Source organism: Manis javanica, chromosome 10 (assembly GCF_040802235.1).
Source record: "Manis javanica isolate MJ-LG chromosome 10, MJ_LKY, whole genome shotgun sequence".
NCBI classification, from domain to species: domain Eukaryota; kingdom Metazoa; phylum Chordata; class Mammalia; order Pholidota; family Manidae; genus Manis; species Manis javanica.
In genome coordinates, this window is record NC_133165.1 from 93,144,715 (window position 1) to 93,157,852 (window position 13,138).

The 13,138-nt window shown below is 39.0% G+C and overlaps 1 long non-coding RNA gene across 1 annotated transcript; it reads right to left on the reverse strand.

Moving 5' to 3' along the window:
• Nucleotides 1–287: 287 nt before the first annotated feature.
• LOC108399321 (uncharacterized) lies at nt 288–11,808 on the reverse strand. Its single transcript, XR_001853623.3, has 3 exons — nt 11,696–11,808; nt 5,172–5,224; nt 288–653 (listed from the first exon to the last, which is right to left on the reverse strand). It is a non-coding gene; the product is annotated as an uncharacterized lncRNA (long non-coding RNA).
• Nucleotides 11,809–13,138: the final 1,330 nt, after the last annotated feature.

The window sequence follows — 13,138 nt, forward strand, 5'->3', positions numbered from 1 at the left end:
TGGGTTGCTTTCACTTTGAAGCAAAAACATATGGGAATTGTAGAGAATAAATATGGCCACCCAACTCCTTTCAATGGCAGAGTATGTGGTGGCTGCATGTAACCACTCAAGAGGGACTTGGCAGGAGTCAGGGGAAAAAGAATTTTCATGTTGTTTCCTTCCATTAAATCTAGTGCAGAAACCAACCATGTAGGTGAGTAGACATGTCAGTATAAAAATTGTTATTGATTTATCATCATAAAACAATATATACTTATTGCAATAAATCTCAACAATTTACTCCATTGCTATTTTCTTATTTATTTCTCCTGCTAATGTAAATTGTTCTTGGGCACATCCAGAGAGTTTTCTTTAGAGAATAATTCATGTCAAAGCTACATTGTACCTACTAGAGCAAGCCAAGTGTTCCCAGGCTGTGGGTCCTGGAATGGTTCTAGAGGAAAGCAGTGCTACCAGTGGGCACGATGCCCTGATTCAGGAGTAATCCACTTTATGGCAGCAGAGTTCCTGACTGCTGCCAAGGGATGAAGAAATGAGGAGCTCTGATGAGATGAAAACAAGCTTGAAGCAGGTGAAGTTCCTCTAGCAAAGTCAAAAAGGTTTTCTTGGGTGTATCTCTCTCCAGGTCTTGGGGATTAGCCTCCAATGTGTTTCTGTGAAAGGAAAATGTTAAGAAACAACATATAGTGGAGAAAGGTTAAAATGAAAGGGGATTTCATTCAATGTTATGAAAACATCACATATGCCAGTGAATCTGAAATAGTCCAGTAGACTCTTGGATAAAAGAAAATATGCATAGATAGAGGTGGCTGGCACAATGGAAGCGTTAATCCTGCTGATAGAGATGGTGACTGATTAAATGGAAGCAGCCACACATCCACTCATTTCTCTGGAAACTAGCAGCTGTTGGCTGACAGACACCTTTTTTACACACGCTATTGCTCAAGTGATAAGAAGTGAAAAGAGCTCAAGGCAGGGCTATTTTGGGTTCCAGCAGACATGTGTTGCTATGAGATCTGAGATTAGTGGTTAGGTTGATGCCGGATGTTGCCCAGCAGCTGATCATGAAACCTCTGACAGTTAAGTTCGTTTCTCAGAAATCAGCTGTGCATGTGGGCTCTGGGAGGAGGTGATTGGATTGTTCTGTTTCTTGGGGTTTTCCCACCCTAGCCCAGGTGAAGTGAAGGGATTGGTGACTTTGACCATGCAAGTATTTTCTTAAAAGTCATTGTGTTAACATGTTACGTGATCTCTCCTTGGGTTCCTTGAAGTGTCCCTAATTCAAGTGTTGCCCGTCACTTTAGGCTGATCATTTTGAAATGACACCAAAGTGCGATTTTGGCTTTTTATCAACCACTGGGTTAAGAGATACTGTTTTGAAACGTGATGTGTCGAAGTGAGGTGAATTAGTGTAAAGCGTTCACAAAAGGGAATGGGTTATATGTGGCCTGAGACTTTACTGTGGCAGTTTAGCAGCTAAGTCTTCAGCCTCTGGGGGTGATGAATGGCAGGGCCTTTGCTCGTTGGTGAATGATAGTTCGCATTATATGGTTGGAGTGCCTATTTAACTGGCTCTGCCACTAAACAACCCTGGGCAAATTACTTAAAGTTTCTATATCTCAGTGTCCTCTTCTTTAACATGTGGTTAATCAAACTTACCCCATCATATGTTCCTGACACATAGTATGTGCTCAATAATATCAGCTTTAGTATAGCTATTATTGTTGCTGCTATTATTACATGTAGGAAAGGCCAGAGTATCAGTCTCAAACAAACCATTATCAAAGATTGACTTCAGTAAAGAAAACCAGAGAGCCGTGTGAATTAAATGCCAGGGTCAGGCTTTCATAGTGAAGAGGAGGACTGTGAAGCAGTGATCACAGATGAAATATTAAGAAAGAAGATATCATTCCTAATCTGAAGAGACAGCACTTAGAACAAGTATTTTAAAAATTATATGTTCCCATTTCCCAGGCTGGTAGTTGGTACACTGAGGCTTCTGGAGCTGGAATCCACTTATTTATCACATAGAGTCTTAGAATCATAGGTTTGCAAGGCACCTTGGAGATCATCCACTTCAACTACCACTAGGTCCAACTCCTTCCTGCCGTGGTATCGGCAGCATCCGCCTGCTTATTCCACCACATCTTTTGTCTCACTTCTTGTCCTTCCCCAAACCCACATGATGTGGCAGCAGACCCAGAAAAACTCCTGCCCACAAGGAAAAAAAAAGCAGAAGCAATTTGGGTTGAGGCAGTGGTAGGAGTCTCGATGCCAAAATAAGGATATGCTGTTTTTTTTTTTTAATTCTTCAAATATAGGAGGAAAAAAATCCTAAACACTAGCTTAGTAAATATCCCTGGTGTTAGGACATTTTCTGGTGTACTCTGGGCCAAAAGAAATTTACACTAACATAGGAGTCTTAGTCACTCTCCCTGTATGTCAAATAAATTTTGTTGACCACTGTGAGGTAGCAGCCGGGCCCCAAGGGTGCTGCTACTCTTCCTGTAAGACTGAAAATGCAGGATCAAATAGAGCCCACTAAAAATCTGTAGATGTAAATATATGAATCTTCTCTTGAAACCAAAAAAGTCCTACAGCAATGAAAGAGGCTTAGCTCTGTAATTACATGTATATAAAAATTTTAAAATGTTAGTAGGAAATAAGATCAATATGTATCGAGTGGGTGAAGTGGTGGCTAAAAAGCTAATGTAATCTTAGGCTGCATAAGTAACTGTACAGCAACTAAAAATAGGGAAGTTATGGTTTTGCTGCTGTCTGCCCCGGTCAGAGCACACTAGAATATTGTACTCTGGTAAGAGCACCACACTCCTCAAAGGGCTATAGATACATTGGAGCACAATCTGAGAAGAGTGAAGAAGACAGAGGGAGTGCTCAATGAGGTCATGTGAGGAATAGTTGAAGATTCTGGAAAATACTCAGAATAGAGGCAGACACATCTTCAACTATTCCAAAGATGAGGATGTTTCTCTGTGAGGACAAGGATGGAACATGAACCAATATTCATTCATTTACCCTTATTGAGAATTTATTGTAAGTCAGGCAATTCATGCATTAACTTATGAGGAACCAGATTCTGAGACATGAGCAACTGCCCAAAGTTGATGGAGCTGGGATACAAATTCAAGCAGACTGACTCTAGAGCCCACATACTCAAGTAATGTGCTATCTTGCCAATGCAGCAAAACATATTTCAGTGTAACAAAAGAACAGCTCTCTACCTGTCCAAGATATTTAAAGAGGATATGTTATCTAACTCAAAAAGTGGTCAGTCCCTTGGTCCCTGGAAGAATTGTAGGCAGGCCATATAAACTCTTGTAGGCCAAGGCAGCGGGTATGTGATCGTACACTTTGAGTGCCTGTGCCAGTCTCCTTTGTAGTTCAGTGTGGGCCAGTGGCTGCGTTTTGGCTGATTAAATGTGAGTGAAAATGTTATATGTCACATCAGAGCTGTGCTTTAAACCCACTGTGTGCGATCCTCACCCTCTTGTACTGTCTGTTTGCTGAAAGGGGAAGACCTTGGTTATCTAAAGGATAACAGAGCCACAGGGCAGTAAGAACCTGGGTCCTTGAATGTCAAAAGACCCCTCCTGCTAATCTGTATTGGAATAAGACATGAGTGAGAAATAAACTTCATTGGGATGAAACCGGTGAAATTTTGAAGTTGTTAAAGCAGTTGCCTTGCTCTAAAACAGAGTACACTGTGGGAGAATTTAAGTACTTGTTGAGTGGTTGAAATGCTTCTCTTTTAAGATCTACTCAACCTTGGCATTCTTTGATTTCTGAATAAAAACACAAAATGTATTTTGAGAATATCTCAGTAAGGAAGCACAAAACCTAATGATTAAATATTCCTGGGGGAAAAAAACAAACAAAAACCAGAGCTCTGAAATAACAGATTCTTCACTTACAGGTATCTCAGCAGCTAGACTCAAGACCAGCAGATTGAAAAGTATAAAAATATGAACAAGAATAAACAATAGGTTTCAATATTCTCAAATTACTCCAAGCAGCAGTGGGTCTGGAAATTCCTGTCTCATTGGCTCGTAACAAATCACACATCAACATCACCATGCCAGGCAATTTGTTAGGTACTAGAAATGAAGTTACATAAAATAGCCTGCTCTGTATTTGAAGAGTTCGTAATATAGGTCAGAGGTCTTCAAAGTTTTGAGAATATATCTGGGAGCTTGTTAAAAATGAGGATTCCTGGGCCCACCTATGAAGGCATTCATTCAGAATATGGAGAGGCCTGCAAACCAGTATAATGCCTGTCACATAGTACATATTCAGTAAGTGGCTTTGCTAAATGAATGACTGAATTTAATGAGCATGCCCAGTGATTCGAATGCAGACAGTCTACAGAACACTTTGTCAGGAAAAATTGACCATCCGAGAAAAAAACTAAATTAGGAACTGATTAAATAAGATGCTTTGGCTCTATAGTCCAAAATGTTCTGGATACAAAAAAGCAATACCACTTCTTTATGAAGCTGACACTCATTTCCTTTTAAAGGAGCTGAATTTAGTCTTAAAGCAAGTATGAAAAAGTCTGGAACCAGAAGGGAAATAGAGACATATCCAGGAATTTTAAGCAGAATGAGGTCATAGGAAGCTGTTGTTTTCCTGCATCTTTTTTTTTTTTTTTGAGCAGGAAAATTCCACCCAAGAAGAAGAAGACTGGTTGATCTTGCACCTGCACTCCTGTGTCTAGCACTTATCTGGGTCAAGTTGGTGAGCAGCCCCTAGGCCCTGGAAATAGACAACCCAGCCTGTTGCTGGACACGCAGCACGTACACCATTCCTATCGCTAGATGTTCCTGTCCAGCATCATGTAAGCACAGATTCCATGTCATTTAGGCAGCATACCAGACTGACAAAATTGCACAGGACTGGCTAACCAAAATTTCCTCCCTTTCATACATCCGTCCCCCACCCCAGATTTGTGAGGTTCCTCCCTTGGTGTTTGTGTAAGTGTAGCTAATACTTTTTTTTTTTTCAGAAACATTTATGAAAGCAGCCTTTGGATTCAGACAGTTCAACTCATACTTACAGGTAGTTTTCTAGGTGTGTACCTTGGGACCAATTACAAAAACATCTCTGTGCCTCAGTTTACTCATCTGCAATTTGAAGATAACAGCAACACCTACCTCAAGAAGGTCTTGGAGGCATTAAAGGAGATAATGCATGTTCAGCACAGTGCCTGGAACACAGGAAGTGTGGGAGAAAAGGTGAACTGTGGCTATATGTCATCTGTTAGGAATTCCAGCCCCTTCCCTATCCAGCCTACCACTCTAGGACAATCCTGACCTTGAGCTCCATCTGCTATATGCTACACTAAAGCTGTCTTGGGGACAATTCTGTACCATTGATGCTTTTCACCAAGCATTCTCACATGTGAACACACACAGGCTGTCTGTAGCCTTCAGCCTGAGTCATTGTGGACCTGGGCTATAGGCCTATGTAAGAGTTCTGGTTGTCTTTCATAGAAGAAAGTGTTAACGTTAGTTACTTTGATGACACACACACATACATAATAAAACTTTTCAGGTGAATTCATAGACTAATTCTTAACCTTTAAGTCACATCTCTTGATCTCTGAGTCTCACACTGTAAATTTTAATTATCTTTGTGCCATGATGTCCATGTCAGTCTTTTCCCTTGTAATGTGGTGAAACTGAGGTATGAATGACATCATTAAAAAAGCACCTGCAATTTTTATGTTTTTGCCAAGACATTTAAAGATTTTTCTCATTACTTAAAAAAACCAATTGAAATACTGTTACATATATTTTTCAGATAAAGAAATTAATATTCAAATGCATTATGTATCTTGTCCAAGATCTCACAGCCAGAAAGTAAAAACATAGGATTTGAATTAAAGCTCTCCTACACCACAGTTTATGCTATTTTTCATTACACTGAGGAACAAATGCATGAACAAACCTGCTTTCATATATTTCAGATGTTTATAGAAAACCTTTTTTCTACTTAGATCTTGTACTTAGTAAGATCTCCTGAAGCCTATTGATTTCTTGTCATTTGGCCTTTATCACTTCCTGTGGACCTGTACTCTCCTTAAAAAATAAAGTTTCATTGTTCTTAAAAGGAATTATTTGACTATAAATGGAAAAATTGTACAGACCATGTTCAACCACTTGGCTAATGACAGTATGTAATGACTAACAATTATGTAAAAAGTCTTCATGTCAAGCATAAACAGTGATCAAATTAAGTAGGAAAGGAATTTTTATAAATTGAAGTTATTTCTACATAGTCACACTTCAAATGGCTACTTAGCAGAGCTGAAATTATATCAACTAACAGGTAGCTTCTAAGGTAGTAATTGGGATCTATTTGCTGATTGATGGCTATTACCACCCAGCTTGTCAACTCTGGTTGAGATATAAAAACCTTCACTTTTCTTCTATGATCTGTGAATAAATTTTCAGACTAAATTCAGTGTATTAATTATATTTTTATTCTTTAATAATTCATTAATAATATTATTTAACACTTTGCTTTCCACAAATGAGTAAATTGATTGTGATTTCCAACTTTTTTTTCTCTTCTAGCCCATCAAAAGAGGTACAGATTAAATTTGCATGGCTGGGCAAGAATAATAAAAGAAACAAATTTGACTGGGAAATAGAAAAATAATTCAGTGTGATTCAAAATACCATTTAGTTATTGAACACTGGTTATGAACTCTGTTGGAAATTAAGAAGTAATAAATGTTTTCTTTCTGGGTCTCAAATATTTAGGATCTAGTTGAGGGAACTGGACTTATACATAAAATGCAATTGGATAATACTCTGAGTTAGAATATCCATTAGCCAAAGTCTTTGCTACAGATACTTGGTAATATGAAAAATCAGGAAAAGGAGAAATACTATGGGCTGGAGTGGTTTGGGAACATGATACAGGGAAACTGACATGAGATGAGAGAAAGGGCGAGATTCAGAGAGATGAACCAAAACAAAAAGAGAGAGAGAATGAGAGAAAAAGGAAAAGATGAGGAGAACAGGCAGGTAGGAGGAACGAGGAAGGAGAGAGGCATTTGTTTGGACGTTGCTCTAGGGAGGGCAATATAACAAGAGATGCCAATTCCTAACAGGCCATGTTGAATAAAAAGGGCTTTTAGCCTCACTGATATGTCCAGAAATTCAAGTTTGGAAGTTCAGGCTTATGTGACAGTAAATATATATTTAAAAAAAAAACAACCAAACATTTACTTCAGTTTTTTTGAAGAGGAAACACACTATAAAATATTTGTCAAAACCCTGGATTCAAAATACTTGCTCTACTTCTCCAAGCCACATAAAGGAACACACTATTTTTTTTTTTTTGGCCAAAACTCTCTGACCTTAACATTAACTAGTTTCTCTACTGCATCTATGTGTAAGCTCTCTTTAGCACCATGTGTTTCTCATCTTTAAATAAACCTCTTGGAAGATATTCTTACTAAGATATTCATGCAATCCAATGTCTACTTCTTCATAAACTTTATCAAGAATGGCATTTCTGGGAGGAGACTGTGAATCTAAAAGCTCTCTTTCTCTCTCAAACCGCCCAGCTCCTGCTGGCTCCTGACTGTAGTCACTCTAACTATATAAAATGTGTGAAGACATGAACAGAATACTCTGTTTAATGGTCACTAAAATTTTCCAGCTACTTGTGCTAGGACAGAGAGGTTTAACTTGATTCCTAGACACATTCAAAATTTTTATGAGTCCTATTAAGATACATTTCCTCTCCTATTCAGAAACTGTTCTACACCATGAAATAACGGGAAACTAGTGTATCTGCTCTGGCTAAAAATGAGAGCAAGGTCCTACCTAATTCTGGGAACCCATGAGGAGAATAATAATATCATTGATGGTAAAAACAGACTGCTGATTATTAGATGTGTATTTCATTTTGAGGGCATAAAAACCATCTGGGAACTTATTAAAAATGGGGTTTCTGAGGCCCACCTCCAGAAACACTCATTAAGAAGGTGGGGGCCACACATCTTATTACACTGACGAACAGTGACTTCAGTGGGGTATGGCGGGGGGTCTTGATAATATGGGTGAATGTAGTAACCACAATGTTTTTCATGTGAAACCTTCATATGAGTGTAAATCAATGATACCTGGATAAAAATAAATTGATTAAATAAATAAATAAACAGTATGATGTTGCCAGGATGAAAACTAAAAAAAAAAAAAAAAAAAGAGTGTGGGGGCCACGTAATATGTACCCTATGTACCACCTAGACCTCAAGAGGTAAATGTGAGAGGGTTATAGCTATACCCACCTCTTATGATTGTTGGGTGATTTAAATGAGATTTTACATACAAAGAAACCAGTAAACTTAACATTCTTAGTGCAGAAACAACCTTCAGTTACTAAGATTCTTACTATTCAAATCTTTAAATAGAAGAATGCTCAACTAAGAAATACCAACAATAGTAGACTATTTTCACAAATCAAAATCTTTTGACTGGCCTCCACCCCGCCTAATAGTTTATGCAATGTTCTACCCTAATGTCCTTGTATTAATTGTCCACATTTGGATGGCCCTCCCCACCCATTCACTAGTAACTGTATTTCCAAACACTGGATGCATTTTTAACAGGTTTGTCCTGCTTTTTGTCAACTTTTGTTTTAACTATGGTTAAGCTTAAACCGAAACAATGCATTTTCTCTCCACTGTTAATCAAGTCAGTGGAAAGCTGACTTTATGAACAAAATCCTAGTTCATGAATATTCTTGTTTTTTTTGTTAAGGACATTCTAATTTGACTATCTTGTAGCCAAGAATTAATATGGGATTTCACTTTATTACAAACATCTTCAAGTAACAGAAAGTATTAGATTTCACCTAGATGACTTTTTTTAAGTGAATTACTTAGTTTTAGTTTCAAAAATTTTTGAAAACATTCTCCAATTACGGAGTTTATACATGATTTTGTGATATTGCCACAGATCTTACCAAAAGATAGTATTATAACCATGGCTTAATATCTTCCCATAAACTATAGTTTAAACAAAGACCTATTTGGACAAAGGCAAGAACATATTTTATAAGTGTGCACATCTCGGAATATCCCAGGCCACCTCCATGAGAAAGTCAGTAACTGCTTATCTCTCAGGACCAACAACTTTCCCATTGCTGAAATCACCACACTTCACACTTTTCTCCACGTGGACGTAGGTGGACACTGCTGAATGCTAGTGAGGATGACACCTCTGAAATCTCTCAGCTTCACAAGCCCTATCCGAGCCCTCAGAGACTCCTCACAGAGCACCAAACAGCAGCTTAGGAGGTGATGTTCCTAGAATGAATCTGTTTCTAAAATTAAAGGGAAAACGGTGCTGCATTCTCTAGGAAGGAAAGGCTGATGCTATCAAAAAACAAAAGACAGTGTAACCTCTACAAAGATGGCTCAGAAGCCCAAGAAAATGCAGGAAGGACCAGTCATCCTGGTGTGCCCAGGATGGAGAGGGTTCCAGGGAACAGTCAGTGCTAAGACCAGGCAAGTCCCAGGTGGACTCAATGCGTGGGTCTCCCTGTGTGAGCCTCCCGTCCAGACGGCTGGTGAAAGCTTTTCCCGGCTTCCAGACAAGCTGCCCCTCTGCTCACTGGAACATCCCTCCTCAGGTTGGGCAAAAGCTAAATTGCAATTAGAGTGAAGGTGGCCCTGATGTTTCTTCAGTTTGGCGTCTGTTCCTTCTTTTCAGTAGCACTGTTTGTTGAGTGACCCTATGTTCTTTTCCTTCCCTAGAACTGCTCAAGGTGACCTTTCTTTGAACTCTTTCCCAAACCACTTCTGTCATGTCAAAGTGAAACCATCCTGTGTCACAACTGTTCATGGCCTTGTTTCCTGCCAAGCAAAGCCAGGGTCAGCTGCTCTTTCTAAGGTGTGGCTCCGTAAGAAGCACCCTGTCCTAGGTAGGAAAATACTACATGGGAAAAAAGTACTTATACGGTAATCCTCAAAGGAAAACATTTCCACAGTGTGACTGAGGTGGGATGAGGGGAGAACATTTAGTAAGGTAAGCCTTTACCTGCCTGCAGAACTATCATCTACTTCTTACCTGTGCACCTTACATGGTATGACACCACTGGCGGTGCACAGAGTATAGCTCCTCAAGTATACATGCCAAGCTTCACAATGGTTAGATTCATAAAAAGACATTACATCAAACCTTTGTGCACGTCTTCAACTTTCTTCCATGCCAAATATGTGTCCATTATAGGTGGATCTCAAAAACATAATTGCCAAGAAAGTCTATGTCCATGAATATTTCAATGTCTCTCATGAAATGTGTTCCCATCATTGCCTATGCTATTGTATGTACAGTATCCTGCACAAACTAGGTGCTCAATAATTATTGATTGTCCAGTGAAGGATCATTATCTAATGCACTGTGATCATTCAAGCAAGGTTGCCCGCAGGAATCAGCATGATCCCATAGGCATCTTTTTCTTTTTAATTTGAGAAAGGAACAGAGAGTGGCTTGTCTTGGGTTCCTTGTAAGGGAGGATATGAAAAGAAACATGATAGCATTAATGTGGGGCTGCAGGACAGGAAAGAATGAAAGAGAAAAGAAAGAAAACATAAGATCAGAGGCAAGCCAAACCTATGAAAAACTGAGAATTCTTTTATACTAAAATGCACATTCATTTGAAAAAAAAAGATTCAAAACAGCATGCTTCTCTGTTCTTGGCAGCAAAAAATTCACTGCCATGGCCAAACTGCTGTAGGCGATGAACAGTAACATCAAAACTAAAGCACCTGAAATTTAAAACAAAAGCCAATTTACATTCATTTGAGAGATGCAAACAGATGGGCCAGATAATAATTTCAAAAGCTAGTTTACAAAGAGAAAAACAAATCTGGAACCCAAAGTCAGATGAGTTAGAAATAAAAAGCAAAGCAAAAAATGAAATAAACAAGTACTGAGGTTGATACCACCTCCCTCTGCCTATGTAGTTCCGGAACCTCCTTTTCTCCCCAGCTTCTTCTCACATCCCAGGCAGGGGCAGGCTGAATGCTTTGGGGATTGCCCCTTCCCCAGATGGCACCAAGTTCATAAATCACAAACTCCAAGAGAACGTAGGAATCTTACTGAAGGCCAAATATCTCCAGCATGGATTTTAAAATGAAATCAAAGATTTTGCTTGAGAAGATCTTCCTCTCTATTCGTTGGAACCTTGTGAAATTGCAGTTTTTATAGCTAAAAAATGAATGTATATAGGCAATTTCAAATGAGTGAACCTAATACCTTCTTACGTTGATTATGGAAATATTAAGATCTTAAACACATGCAGTTGAGTATAAAATTAGATAGATTCATAAGTCCGTACTTAAACCAACGATAGTTTCCTTTCAGGTCACTAAGTCTTTTGACGGCAAGGGGTGAGCTCAAGTTCAGGAACTCAAAAGGTCCAAGTCTGGGCTGTCTCCCCTGCTCAGCACTGCTGCTGGTCAGTCACTGTGCTCTGATTGTTACCCGGAACCTCTGTCGTGGCTTCCCTGTCTCTTGTTGGGATGGTTTTCACTCTTGGAGCTTTACTGGCTTTATTCATGTACTTTATACACTGGTTCTAGTTTCCAAATTGATATTATTGTTATTACTACTGCTGCTTTCCCACAGTTCACATCTTTCTTCTCCTCCCTCACCTGTACGTTCCGCTGCCTGAGCGGGTCTCCCGGGCTTCTTTCTCCTCGGCGCGTTGCTTTTGCCTGCTCTCGTGTACGCACAGACACCTCTTTGTTTTCCTCTTGCAATCTCCTAGTTTGGGAGGCAAATTTTTTAGCAAGGCCACTGAAAAGAGAATTCTCCCATAAGGGAAACGATGTCACTCTCTCTCTCATTTCCTACCAGACCCAAAGAACTCATTGCCTCGGCACTTTTAGCTGAAGTTCAAGGTCCAGCTGCCACGGGTGATCAAACTGAGCTTCTAAGTGTGGATTAAAACCTTTGGGTGGCTTAAAATCAAGCCGACAGACCATATACAAGTCTTCACTGTTATACATCAAGGGGTCGGTAATCAGTTAGTCTCTATGTTACATATTCATATTGACTCTAGTTCAAAGTTCAGGGTTTTGATTAAACAAACGTGGAGATGGGAGATGGGCATGAGGCACTGTATTGCTGGTGGGGATGGGGCATCACTTTGGGCAAAACTGGGCCACTGGTGGGTGTCAAGGACCCAGAGTACTTTTTGGCAAAGAACTCTCAAGATCCCTCAGAAGTTGTAAAAAATTTATACAATATCCTTTATCTTTATGACAGATGCCATTTGATGGATTAAACTGGGGCAAGTGGGATTTTAACTTTTGAATACTGAGGCTTCAAGTTCAAGGCCATCGGGAGCTCTGGTCCAGGCAATACAGAGCCATGCTGTCTTGTAAAAATCTGAAAACGCGAATAATCCAGTCTGTTATCGTTATTGCCATGTGTCACAATCTTAAACAATACCAACAGTAAAATATTCCTGCTTGAATAACACCTCTTTTGCATGGTCTACATTTTAAATAAAGGTTGTGGCTACCACTGAATTATGTAATATATGGATAAGCTAGAAATAAGCACATGTTTATTACTTATCCTGTGGTTAAACATTGGATCCAACATGAACATTATTTTGGAAAATGTCCAGCTACACAGACAATTCCCAACTCAGTCCCCAACTCACGCAGACAAATGCTTCGGCTAGTTCATGACCTTAGGCCATGTTGTACTGTGGTACCACATATTCCTGCTTTCAAATCACAAGAGTCAAAATCAACAAGAATAACACTGTAATTATAAAGATGAAGAACTGGAATTGCTTCAGTTCCATCACTCTTTAAGGCAACTTGGGATTTTTATTTTTGTTTAAAATTTCGAACAGGGAAACAGTATGAATTGTAAGTTGTAATATTTTTGGTTTTTAAGTGCACACTTTTTTAATACAAGAAATATTTTCTAGGCTTAAAGAGTATCTTTAAGAATGCAATTTCTCTTCTTTTTAAAATTGGTGTGTGCTTTAAAACTAAAGAACGAATCAAGAAAAGAATAATCATTGCTGATTATTATAGTATTATTCCTGAAAACAAATGTGTGCAGTAGAGGAGCAA